Below are 14,612 nucleotides of genomic sequence, written 5' to 3' on the forward strand. Positions count from 1 at the left end.
GGCCATGAAGCGGATTGGGGGGTCCGTGCACACCCCTAGTAACAACACTACTTGAAGCTACATCCATTTGACATGCACAACCTCTGACTGACTAGGATTACTTTGGAAAGTTTTAATATAATGGCACTCAAGCCACAGATCAGGTAAAGAACAGGCAACAAACAGTGTGCATAAAGTGTCAGTGGGGAGGTGACAAAGCTTTCATCCAACTGAAACCCACACCCTGAAAGCAAAACTTAGTGAAACCTTGTGTGAATACAGTTAAGGTATTTAAACGGACTCCAATGGAAAACCAGTCTATATTTCTCTGGGCCTATATCTACTGTATATATTATTTAGTGCTTTGACCACCCTTCTAAACATTCTGTCTTTTATGCATGAAGTTCAAACATAACCCATAAATTCAAGGCCTGTAGAATCCCTCTGATTCAGACATTTTAAATAGCCTGAACTGCATGCTTGAACACATTTTGATGGGGACAAATAAAAGCTGTTGGGTTATGCTGTGGAGACCGATAACAGTGTCAGATTTAGATGCAATCAAAGGGGAAGGTCCTCTGGAGAAGGTCATTTGATTCCATGAAATTAAAGCCCTTAGGTGCCTTTTAAAATGCTATTTTTAACAGGCAAAGAGATAGCATTTATACACTACGGTTTGCATAAAGTAATTGCTTTAAAATCTTAAATCGCATTTTAGCACCTCCACAGTCATGAGCTGAGATGCCTGAATAATAGTAAAACAAAATGAAGATAAAATATGTTCTTCAAATATACACACAAACACACATATATATGTATGTATAGCATCATATGTATTTATTTGGAAATGTGTGGGAGCTTATTATATGTGGATTTGTTCAGCTGATACATTTTCATGGAAGCATTCATACAGCTCTTAAAAATGGCAATACTTAACATAAATGACTGTTTGTTTATAAAAAAAATCATGCCAAAAGTCAGCATTCTGCAGTTTAACAAACAGCAAGAACCATTTTGTGGAAAGGAAGGAGAAAAGGATGAAGTGCCTGAAGCTTTATATACCCAGGGAGCTGTGTCTTTGCATAGTGTGGATAGGAATCCATCATTTTTATTTTTAAAAAATTATGAAGGGTAAAAGATAATTTTACCTCCTTTATTAAGGTATTGTGTCATTTCTATATGGAACCATTTGAATAACAACATTAAACCCAGCCTAAAACTTTTTCCCCTAACCAAAATGGCAGGGACCAAATAAAACTGAAGAAATATTAGTTGTCTATACATTTAACAAGCCTTGTAGAAAGCAAATATTGGAAGCATATTAGATTTGCTTGTGTCTGCATTATCAAAATGGGCAAAGAGAACATAAGAACATAAGAAAAGCCCTGCAGGATCTGACCAAGGTTCCATATAGTCAAGCATTCTGTTCACACAGAGGCCAACCAGCTGTCAACCAGAAACCCCAAAGCAGGACAGGAGTGCAACAGCAGCCTCATACCTGTGTTCTCTGGCAACTGGTGTATATAGACATAGTGCCTCTGATACTGGAGGTAGCATACAACAATCAGGTGTATTAAGACATTGATAGTCTTATCATTGATGAATTTGTCCAATCTCCTTTTGAAGCCATCCAAATCAATGGCCATCACAACATGTGGTGGAATGAATTCCTTAGTTTAACTATGCACTGTGTGAAAAAGTTATTCCTTTTATTTGTCCTGAATCTCCCACCATTCAGCTTCAGTATTATAAGAAAGGGAGAAAAATGTCTCCCTATCCACTTTCCCTACACCATGCATAATTTTGTACATCTCTGTCTCCCCTTACTCACCTTTTTTTCTAAGCTAAACAACCCTAGCTGTTGAAATCTTTCCTCACAGGGGAGTTGCTCTTTGATCATTTCCTCACAGGGGAGTTGCCCTTTGATTTTGGTTGCTCTTTTCTGCACTTTTCCCAACTCTACAGTATATGGTTTTTAGGTGCGGTGACTAGAACTGTATACAGTATTCTAAGTGTGATCGCACCATAGATTTGTATAGGGGCAGTATGATATTGGCAATTTTATTCTCAATTCCTTTCTTAAATATGCCTAACATGGAATTTGTCTTTTTCATAGCAACCACATACAGGGTCAATACTTTCATTGAGCTGTCTACCACAACACCTAGGCCACAGCTAGACCTAAGGTTTATCCTGGGATCATCCAGCGTTCGCCCCTGCCTGAGCACTGGATCCCCTATGTGTCACCTAGATGAACAGGTTTGACCCCTGGACGATTCAGGGATAAACCTTAGGTCTAGCTGTGGCCCTAGACCTCTTTCTTGGTCAGTCAGGAGCTACAACACACACAAGTTCCACATGAGTGGGAGTGTTTTAACAAACTCACTCACTGGGATAGCATTGGTTATGTAAGAGAAAACTACAAAGCCTTGGGCTTTATTTATTTATTTATTATTACATTTATATGCCGCCCCATAGCCGAAGCTCTCTGGGCTTCAATCTAAACTCTTTTTAATTAGTTTAAATTAAATGGTCTCTTATAGTATAGAAAAGAGAAGAAGAGGAGGGAAGGAGAAAAGAAAGAAAAGGAACAACTAATGGCACAGAAACAAAACCCAAGGGTCCAAATTCTACTGGCACTTCTCAGATTTAGAATCCATGGAAGTTTATGCAAAAACATTTTTTTAAAATCTTTAAGGTGCTACAGGACTCTTTCTTGATATATTTTTCATCAGTGGTGCTTATCTCCAAGTAAAATGTGTTTAGGATTATGGAGTAAGTCAAAGGTGATATGGAATAGCTAAAATTAACATAGAAGGAAACACATCAAAGGATATTAAAAAGTCTCTCATTTCAGGGATACAGAAGACTTGGTTAGCAAAACTCACATACAGAAGAAAATACTAGATAAAAGTATCTTTATGATATATACAACACACTTGCTTGACTTCTCTGGGATCATTTAGCCAATATATTATAAGGTTGGTTAGTGTAACTTGGCTTCAAAATATCATAACCAGTGCCATGATGGATTAATTTGCCCTTTGAGATGCTAATTCTAACAACAACATCACATAGGATAAAATCTAAATATAGCATTGAAGTAGCAAATAGCTGTTTATGTAATTTTAATTGCTTTTTATGAAATACTACCTTTAGTTATAAAAGTTTCTCTTGAAACTTAATAAAACTGTCAATCAATATTACTCATATCACTTTAAAGCATCATGATATCCCCTTGTTAATTTATTTTTCTCATTTTCGGTATTTTCCATCATTCATGTGACTAGAACAGGAAGAAATTACATTTTGTTCTCGTGTGAAACAAAACTAATTTCATTGTATCAGGCCTTTCCATTTACAATATGAGATCAATTCACAATGTACTCAGTGTCCTTTTTCAACGTACTTAAGAAACCTCTTTAAGAAAAGGTCCACTTGACATTCCAAAATGTACCCTTAAATCAGAAATAGAAATACTGGGGATGAAATAGAACTAAAGAAAGTGTGGTTTGGAAATTATCACTGCTGGGATCAGAGAGGCAAAACAGACGTTATTTCAAACACGTAGGGTAAAATCCAAAGTGTATAGGGGGAAGGGTTAATGCCTCCCTACCTCCACACTATGGTTCCAATGGCCCCCTCGATCTAGTTTAGAATAAAAGTGAAGAACAGTTGTAGCTTCTAGCTACATCTTCAAAATAATGTCTGTTTTGGTCCAGAGTCTTCATCTCAGTGCTTCAAAGTTTAGGCCTGTAGTTCATGATGGTTTGTTTCATAGAATTCTTTGCTGGTCAAACCAGCCCAAGACATTTTATGGCTTGAGGTGTAGGATGGAAGATGGTAGAGTCTCCTTTGTGAGAGATTTTGTAGTAATAGATTTCCTGCATTGGCAGCAAGTTGGTCTAGAGGGAGAGGAGGGTAACAAAATAATAATAATAATAATAATAATAATAATAATAATAATAATTCATCCTTCCTCAACCTGGTGCCCTCCAGATGTTTTGAACTTCAAATCCAATCAGACCTATCCAACATGGCCTATGGTCAGGAATGCTTATGGTTGTAGTCTAAAACATCTGGAGGGTGCCATATTCAGAGAGTCTGGTCTAGATGATTCTGTGGTCCCCCCTCCATTTACAAAAGCCAACCAGACTGCACTGGAGGGCAGGAGACTAGCTTAGAGGGTGCACACACAGATTGGTCCACTTCCATTCTTTTTACATTTTGTGCCTAAGGCTACTTCACTCTGCATCATGGTAGGGATGGGCGTAATGACCATTCTGCCACGCCCGGCAAAGCCTGGGCGTGGGGAGGTAATTGCGGGTGGGGTAAGGGGAGAGACGTGCCCAATTGTATTGGGTGACTTCGGGTGGTGCCACTGATATGGGAGGGGTTAAGGAGTGCTTATGAAATAGGCACTTACCCCTCTCATAAGCTCTTTGCTCGCGCGGCTGCAGGATGACTGTCTGCAGCCCCTTTGCGCGGCAGGACAAAGGAGCATCGTCAGCGTATTTTCCTGCATCAGGGGAGTGGCGGCGTCTTCTCCCGGCGCAGGACGAGGAGCGTCAGAGCAGCGGTCGGGGAACGGCGGCATCTTCGCCCGGCCTTTGACCACAGGTTTAGGCCTGATTCCGGGCCCAACACCTTCCCGTGAGGCCAGAGCCTTGCGGGCTTGAGGGGAGGGGGGCTTTGGATGAGGCTGTGTTTGGGCGAGGAGCGTTGGAACAGCAGCCGGGGAGCGGCGTCATTTTCGCCAGGCTTTTAGCCACAGGCTTAGGCCCGATTCCGGTCCCAACATCCTTCCCACGAGGCGGGAGCCTTGCGGGCTTGGGGGGAGGGGGCTTCAGAAGAGGCCACGTTTGGCCCGGCTCGACAGGGCCCATCCAACAGCCTTGCAGGCCACGCAGGATTGGGGGCAGGGGGCTTAGAAGGAGTCCTGGCCCGACAGGGCTTATTGGCCCAGCCCTCCCGCGGACGTGGGAGGCCCCATCCAGCAGCCTTACAGGTCACGCGGGATTGCGGGCGGGGGGCTTCAGAGGAGGCTGCGTTTGGTCCCGGCCCTATCCAGCAGCCTTACAGGCTGTAACTAAGGGATTGTGGGGGCGGGATTCCCACTTGCCGAGGGAGCGTGACGCACGGGTGGCATGCATTGGTGAGGCCTGGTGGGGTGGGTCATATTTGGGCAGCTGAACTGTCTGATTCTGTGGTTCACTTCTGGTGTGATAACCAAGCCACTGTCCAAGTCATTAACACTCTGACCTCCCGGAACCCCAGAGTGATGAACCTTATTCATTCATTCACTCTGCACTGTCTCCATTACAACATCCTCTTTCGTGCACATCACATTCCTGGGTTGGACAATTCGATAGCCGACGCTTTATCATGTCACTAGGTACAGAGATTCCGGGATTTGGCGCCATGGGCTCGTCAGCTTCCGGAACTCATGCCACACAACCTGTGGGAGATTGGCAGAAAGAAGTTGAGTGAGCCATGTGGCAGGCAGTAGCCCCTAGCACAAAGTCTGCATACTTGAGAACAGGTAGGGAATTCTTAGCCTTTAGGGAGCTGATGCAGCTACCACTGGTTTGGCCCATTCCAGTGAATCAGATCTTGCAATTCTGCATGGTGTCTCATAAAAAAGGCCTATCCACAAGGACGATTGCGGGTAAGTTAGCAGCATTAGCCTTCCTATCAAAAATGCAGGGGGTAGCAGATTATATTGCAGATTTTAGGATAAGGCAAACTTTAAAAGGGTGGTCCAGGGCCTCTCCACGAGCACCAGATGCCAAGCTCCCTATATCCCCAGATATTTTAGTGGGGCTAAAATCTCAGCGGCTGCTGTTATGCCACTCTCCATTTGAAGCTGCATTATTCCATGCAACGGCGTTGACAGCCTTTTTTGGGGCCTTACGCATATCAGAGTTACTAGCCATGTCTAAAAGGGATGTTTCCCAGCATGCTTTACAATTTGGGGATCTTAGCTTCACCAATCAGGGTGTCATCCTGAAATTGAGACAGTCAAAAACTGATCAGGAAGGCTCTGGTGTAAATATCCCATTGAACCCGGCGCTGGTGCAGGATGTTTGTCCAGTCCACGCACTGAATGGTTACATTGCATTAAGGGAAACCATGCCCGGGAACCTTTTCTGCCATATTGACCAATCTCCGCTCACCAAGTTCCAGTTTTGGACCATTTCTAAGAAAGCTCTTAATTCTTTAGGTCTGCATGAGGCTCAGTTTGGCACCCATTCATTTAGAATTGGGGCAGCATCTACTGCAGCATCTACTACTGAAGTTTACTACTACTGAAGTTTACCCCCTTCAAAGATTCAAGCCATTGGGAGATGGCGTTCTAAGGCTTTCCAGGCATACATTAGGCATTTTCAAGCGTAGCACCATAGGTCGATGGCACAATTTCTAATGTTCCTGTGTTTATTTAGATCGCTGGAGAGGCCAAGCCCCAGTATGTGTGATCATCTGTGGCCACAGCATGGTCTTTTGGGCTGGCAGGAGGACTTCTCATTCTACATTCGGAACCCAGCTGGGTATGAGCCGGTTCGTCAACATCCAGTGGATGGGCAGACATGGCATGCGTTGGGAATGCCTACTGCCTACATTGTTCCATCATTAGGTGGGCAGCGTTCCACTGCTCATACACCTGGGGGGTGGACAGTGTTCCACCACTCATACACCTGGGGGGTAATGATCTGGGGTTGCTAAAAGGCAAGGCACTCATTTTACAAGCGATTGCCGATTTCCAGATTATTCGGCAGCGCTGGCCTGGGATAACAATAATCTGGTCTTGTGTGTTACCCAGGTTCAATTGGCGTCCCGTCTGCGACCTCAAACGAATGGAGAGAGCCCGGAGAAGAGTTAATAATGAGATCTTTAGAGATCTAACTAAACACGGAGACTTTAGTATTAAACATCCTTTAATCAACTTATCCCGGAAGGAGCTTTACAGACAGGACGGTGTCCATTTGTCTGATATTGGTAACGATTTATTTCTGTGAGATCTTCAAATTGTTTTATTATGATTTTATTAGAATGTAAGCCTATCCGGCAGGGTCTTGCTATTTACTGTTTTACTCTGTACAGCACCATGTACTTTGATGGTGCTATATAAATAATAATAATAATAATAATAATAATAATAATAATAATAATAATAATAGCGTAATTTTAGATAGGTGGGGGGGAGCGACTAGCCAAGTGGCTTGACACCCCCTGTGGCAGGTAGGATCGGGCATCCAGAGGGAATCTTAATGGTGAGCATTTAACAGGCACTGTTGCAGTGACAGGTAATTTCCTGAGGGCTCCCAGTGTTGAGCCTTGTGGTTGGGCTGGGAGATAAGGATTACCTCTGAGGCCAACGTTTCTCACCCCACCTTGAGCCCAGTGGCCTCGGTTTGGGGGTGACAAGGGAAGGTCTCCCTACCCCACAAGGGGAATGGCCAGTGGGAGGGCGAATGAGGCAGCGCCAACCCACTGGCCAAGAATGCTCGCCCGTACTCAGAAAGGTCTATAAATAGGCCATGCTGGATGCCCAATAGGATTTACCCCCTTTGCAGATCTAAAATAAATGTGGCCCTGTTTAAACCCAAAAGTTCGGTGCGTCATCTCTTCATTTCTTGCATCTGTCTCACAATCCACATGCCTGAAGAGACCTACACAGGGAGCAGCACAGGATGAAGGATGGTCAAAGTTCCCTCCCAAATTGTGGGGCAATCTGCATCCTTTATATTCTTAGAGGGTGAACTAGTCTCTTAGGAATGTAATTGTCTATCTTAGCATATCCTTTGCTGTATACTACTGTGCAAGGTGTGTTCACTTAGCTGATTTGGCTTCAATGTTACCATCACTGACTAAGCTCAAGCATTTAAGTGGCTGACATATGTTGTGGTTAGTGATAGTTTAATGAAGTGTGTGTTAAAAATAGGACATCATGGGAAATGTGAAAAAATGAACAGCACAACTCACTCAAATAGTCTCTAAATGAAGTCCCGGAATATGTAGACTATTTGGCCATCAAGAAGGTACTCACACAAACCAGAGTGTAAACAAATTTGACTCTACTCAGTTTGGATTCAATCAAGACTGGAGGTATTATTCTCCTTGTAGAAAGCCATTGTGCCATTTTAGGCATTATTTATTTATTTTAGGTAATGATGTGTTGATTCCAGGTAAACCTCACAAGGAGATTTACATGAGCAATATTAAAATAAAGATTGATAGAACTATGTGCTAAAACAGGAAAGACAACTTATGGGGAAGGGGACTTGAAAGCCAATTACTTTTCTTCTGCAGGACAAGGTGGTTCTTAATTAGCCCCGTGGTGGTACCTGGGGAAAAGAGGTGTTGCCTCCACTGGAACACCAGAATCTAGATGGCAGGCAGGTTCCCAGTCTTTTCTGTCCCCCCTCTCTGTCCTCCCCTTGCAGCAAGATGGTTCTTCAATAGGAGTTGGAGAAGGGAGATATTAAATTAGCATAGCGAGAAAGGTAGTATTGTCATTAGTGTTTGAATGGGTCACTCCATTCTTACCTTGTGTGCACTTAGCTCTACAGAGGAATGTGACGTAACTAACCCTACCTTATGCATTTCATGGCCTTTTGCTCATATTTTCTCTGTGGTTGATGTTGTTGTTGTTGTGGTGGTGGTGGTGGTGTGTGTGTGCAATCTTTCCCTGCGGATTGCACTTCATGCACCTGATAAAAGAGACTGTGCAATAAAAAATGTTAGTCTTTTAGATGCCAGAAGGACTCTTTCTTGATTTTGCTAAAACAAACACACTACTCCTCTTGACCCATTGATAGACAATTTCATATTTTAAAGCTATCATTTAATAATAAATGAGTACTAACTTTTACAAGATAGATATTATTAGCCTCTCAAGCCTTGTCAAATTAATTCCTGTAAATATAAATGGTATAAGCACAGCTCTCTCAAAGGTTAAAACAATCTTCCTTCAGGCCACGTGTTACCTTTTCACAAGAAAGTGTAAACAAAATGGGGCAATGTTCATGTTTATCACAAAATATCATTGACATTTATATGTGACTGTTCCATAATACTTGTTGATGGGCAACATACTGTAGCTCAGCTAGTTCTTCATAATGGTCTCAGTTTTCTGTTATGGTATTACTGGACACTAGCCCCACTGTAGTCTATACTTTTTACCATAAAGTAAACAATACAGGTAAATTGATTTTTCAGCTTCAGTCTGGAACAACGGAAGTTGCCTAACACATTGTTAGATGATTTGTCCACATACCTCTGTATTATCTACACCAGAGGTGGACAACTCATAGCCTGCAGGCAGTGTTCCCGGCCTTTTTTGGGGGGGGGGCATTGCCACCACTTTATTTGCTGTTGTGGCGACAGCGGCAGCAAAAATGTAGTGATTTTCCTTTAAAACACAGTGTGCCAGGAACATACCTTGTGCTCAGTCTTTGGGGCAGGTTACCTTTCCTTTGCTAAGCCTCCTATGGCAGCCATTTTGTGACAGGATCTACATTACTGCTTTATAACGGTATTGAAGTGCAATGAAAACTGTTGAGACCCATTGATACTTTCCATATTCCATTTTCAAACTGCTTTCATAGTGTTATATCCAGATTGGTGTAGTTCAGGGCAGTTTTTCAAATGGCCAAATGTGCTGATGGCCTAAAAAAAAGTTACCTACCCTAGGTTTAGAGGCTATGGCCATTTCTACACCTGCGTTTCCCCCCAGGATTGTCACTGGATCATTCCTGTGCATCCAAATGACACACAGGGGATCCCGGGAGCAGGCAGGGATGATCCGTCCATTTTCCTGGGATAACCCTTAGGTGCAGAAAGGGCCTATGAAACAGGAGAATGGAATGAAGAAATTGGGGTATATCAAAGGAATTACAGTCCAGACCACTTCAGGAGATGAAAACATATTAAAGTCACCATCTTATATTCCCTTAATTTTTTTTATCTTGCCCTCTGAAGTCTTATTATCTATGCTATGTGCAGGTGTCAGGAAATGGGCAAGAGCCTTTCCTGCCATCGGGATAGATTTTCCCCCCCTTAGTGGAATCAAGTTATAGAACTTGCTTCAAAGTCCCTGGAGTCAGATCTATTTTTATGTCAGAAGCAGGGCAAGCGGAAAAAAAGGAATCTAAAGTAAACAGTCAATAAAAAGGTAAGAAGTCACCTTGCAACAAAAGAATCTTAGATCACTAGGGTGGAAGAATCACATTTCTTTTTAATAGTTTGCAGTGAACAGGATACCTAGCCAGCCTCAACAATTTATCAAGCATAGAGGCCAACAATATCATCAATGCAGAGTTCTCTAGTAATGCTTCAGTAGTTCAAAACTCTTTAAAAATATCTGCTAATTAAATGCCATGTTACCTCCATGTGATAAATATTATAAGTCCACAGATAGAGAAGGGAAAGTATTTTTTTAAAGCAAGAATGCAAATCAAACAATACTCCAGATTATGTTGTCTTGCCCTGGACCATGTTCCTGATAGCGGTTACTAGGGATGCCAGAGAAATCCAAAATGGATTAAAGTGAGTTCAGATTTCTTGGAATTTGACCTGACTTTTCTGTGGTAGACCAGCCTTCTGGAGTAATTTTTGCTTACCTAAACTTTACCCAAATGTATTCATTGGAAAGTATGAAAGTTACTGGAAAATGTGCTAATACATATGCAATTCTGAAAAAAATATTCAAATGTGTACCCCATTATTATTATTTTTAAAGAAAAGCTTAATACATCTTCAATCTCTCTTCAGCCTCTTCGAAGATTCTGCAACTGGGGCAAATGGAAATGAGCAAAAACAACTTTCCTAGAATGGGTGAGGACAGCAGAGCTTGCATAAAGGAGCTCTTCTGATATGCCCTGATCTAGGAAATGTTAAATCCCTATTGTGCAATCAGTTGTGCAACAGAATCAACAGGTGCATAAGTGCCCTGTAGGGAACCAGCTGAAGTTTCTGGATCATTTTCAAAGGCAGCCCTACATATAATGTGTTGTAGTATTCCAGGTTACCAGAATATGGATAACTGTAGCTTGGCTATCTCTGTCCAATTGGGATTCAAACTGAGGTCTCCCCAAAGAAAAAACGAACAAAACACTAGCTAATATTCCACACTTTTTCTCACCTGAGCAAACCTGATGTGATTTTCTCTCTCTCCCCTTTTCACCTCATAATTGTTCCGCCTATCACCTATTCCTTTTCCCCTGACCCAGTTTTTGATGGTGGAAAAATTGTCACTGAGAACACAAAGTGCTTCACCCATGTGCTTTGAGCTGATTTTCACCATAACCAAGAAATATCTCTAAAAGAAGGAGCTTTCAGTGGCACAGATAAAACCGTCTCAAACTAAATAATTGGTTGACACAAGAAACATTGCCTGTGATGTTCTCACATAATTCATGTTCCCAATGCCAAGTGCACTGCCAGTGCCAGTACATTGCCAATATGTACTGAAGATTACGTTACTTTCATTTCATAAACTTTGTCCTTCATCTGTCCATCTCCTCTCCTCCCACCCTTCTTATTCCTTCCATCTTTAATGTCTCTGATTTTTCATTCCTTCACCTCTTCTTTCATACAAGCATAGAACATGTCATTTGTACTTGATTGCATTTCTGTTGCCTTCCAGATCTTTTCCAGACCCTCATCATTAGTGGTTTTTCGTATAACAAATGAGAAGATGAGGCTGTCCACTCAACATAAAACAGATATACCACTGAAGTGATACCAAGAAAAAGGGGGATTTGTGCCTGACTGAGACACTAGATATATTATGCCCGGCATCAATTGCTATTAGGTACTGCTGACTCTGATGGAACTGGAGTGAGAAAACTGGCTTAGAAATGAACTCCCTACCATATTCTGAAGATCTGCAAAATGTACCATCAGGCAACAAAGTGATAATTTCTATTTACTTAGAAAATAATACTAATGTTAATGGATGCTGTTGGACGCTCTCTTCTTTAGTGTGACCTGCTAGTACCAACATTCTTGACACTATAGACGATGCCACTGTGAGTCAACAAGACCTGGAGCTGGTGAATAGCTGCACATCTCCCTAATGCTTCTGCAGAATGCACACTGTCTTTGGTAGTTACCATGGGGATATGATCAAGGACTATGAGATGCATAGCAACAATGTCCCTATTTTCTGCCACTACTGCTTTTATAACAAGAAATGAAGACCATATAAATCACAGATCACCTATTTTTATACTCAAGCAAAATGTCCACTAATTCTCTGCCTTTCCCTTTAGACAAAAGAGAGACAGGGGGAAAAAAAGCACTTTATGTTAAACTGTTTTATTAGAATATATAATATCATATCTTTATGAAATGGTTGTCTCCATTATTTTACCTTTTCACATGACAAAATTCTTTGCAAGTTTTAGGGAAAGGATTAAATTAAAATCGGTATCTACAAAGCAAAGCTAAAATCATAGAAAAGAAAGAAATAGCGTTTTTTTAAACATTATGATGGCACAAATGATTTGAATGGTATGTTAATGAAAAATGAGCTCCGATACATTGGAGCATTAGTCGTCGTCATCGTCATCACCACCACCACCAAAAGAAATACTGCACTTGGTGTTTATAATGCACTTGGTGTTTGTTTCTTCCATATGCTGTCTATTTAACTCTCCAAAGCCTCCCTCTGCATTTGTACTAATAAGCTCAAGCATTGCTATAGCAGACAGCTGCAGCTTTTCCAGAGAAACTAGTCATCATACAACAAGACAGAAATCAATGTTAGTCATACCCTATTTCTTTATTCTTTTCCATAATTACTATGAAAAGAACACACTTTTATTAAATGGTCATAATTATATGGGAAGTATCTAATAACGTTCTTTAAGAGCTCAACCCTTAAAGGCAGCCTAAAAATAATTTTAAATAAAATAAAATACATTTCAGGGAGGAAGTCAATAAAAGCTTAATTGTTGGAACAAGGAGGCAGTCCTTTGAACTATTTAGTTCTGATTGAAATACATAACTGAGGGTGAAGACTGACAGAACATGTGGTGAAAGTAGATTCAACACACATTTGCCACGCTGATGCCTTAAAATTAACAATAAAAGAAGATGGTCCTGCTCACAGGCTTACAATCCAAAAGATATGACTCACATGGAAAAGGAAGAGGAAAGAAACAAGGGGAAAAATAAAGTCATTCATCAGGACTGGTGGCATGGCCCTGCTTCTGTCTTTCATCTTCCTCAGCCTAGCCTGCTGGAATAATTGATGATGGGGACAGTTGAGGAAGGAGAAGTCTCTATGGGGTCTTCAGTCGTGCTGGTTGAATGGCCTTGCTTCCTGCTCTCATTTCCCTCAGCAGATATATTTTAGTATCTTAAAGATTCTCTTATTTGTTCTACCATGAGCCTTCATAGGGAGAAGCCTACTTTATCACAAGTAAGCTTGCAATCCATTTACCTAGGAGCAAGCCTCATTTAACTCACAGGGGCTTGCTTGTGAGTAGATATGTATAGGCTTATGCTTTTAGTCTTCAAGATACCACAGAGTTCCGTTTTTTCACCATTTGTTTAAGAAATGTAGATTTACAATAACAAGAATTCTTTCATTTGCCAGTTTCCTTTATTTGACCCCAGAGACACTTTTTAAAGTACCACTGGAGGTAGCAGATATGGCGGTGGTGGCTCAGATCTAACAACTACCATAAATATTAAATATTGAAGGTCCTAAACTTTCATTAGAGAATGATAGGAGGGAAATGTTCAAAGTGTTGCACAATGATTTAGCTGCATGAATCCCATTAATGTCAGTACTTTGAAAATTTATCTCCTGTGAACTACTTGAAGAGGATGAAAAAAAAAAAGCAAGGGAAAGGAGGCATGAGACGCTCTGAAGATGAAAGGGGAAACTTTTGGGGGATCTTCCCTGTAACTTTTTCTCCCCTGCCTGCATATTAGGAGGACTCTAATCTTCAAGCAAAAACAAAACAAAACCTTCACGTTTTTTTGCAAGAGAGAAGGAAATGGTGTTGTGTAATCCGCTGTATTTAAAATTGTAAATTAAGACAGATTAAACAAGCCTGCTTCTAAATCATGCCCTCTGACCTAAAAGCACTTCATACACCACCAGTTTCTTACATCTATGGGATGACCTGTTGTTATTCAGTAGTGTAAGAGATAAACTTGCTTTTATTGATAATTGACTGTTTTTATTGACTGTTTTTTATTGACTGTTTTTATAATATCCCATCACCTTTTCTGGAGCTGAGCCACAGCACTGAAATTAGGTTCCGAGGCTGACAGTGCAGTTGTATACATGTCTATGTAGAAGTAAATACCATTGAGTTCAATGGCACTTTCTTCCAAGTAAATGAGCAGCCTAATCCTCTTTACAGATACCTTGGTACGTTCCCCATGGTTGCTCCTGCAGTGCTCCCGGAAGCATATTCCATCCTTCACTTACGTAGTTTTGCTGGGTTGTTGTTTTTTAACATTACAATGATGATCACCTTCTTCATGTCACCAGATCTCATAAGTGACTACTCCCTTGATTTGCTTCCTTCCATAAAAGGAACCAAATCTGTAGCCAGTCTAAAAGTTCAGGGGAGGGAGTGGCAAACAGTATTTATTTATTTATTGCATTT

The sequence above is a fragment of the Elgaria multicarinata genome, chromosome 5 (genome assembly GCF_023053635.1).
Source record: "Elgaria multicarinata webbii isolate HBS135686 ecotype San Diego chromosome 5, rElgMul1.1.pri, whole genome shotgun sequence".
In the NCBI taxonomy this organism is placed as follows: domain Eukaryota; kingdom Metazoa; phylum Chordata; class Lepidosauria; order Squamata; family Anguidae; genus Elgaria; species Elgaria multicarinata.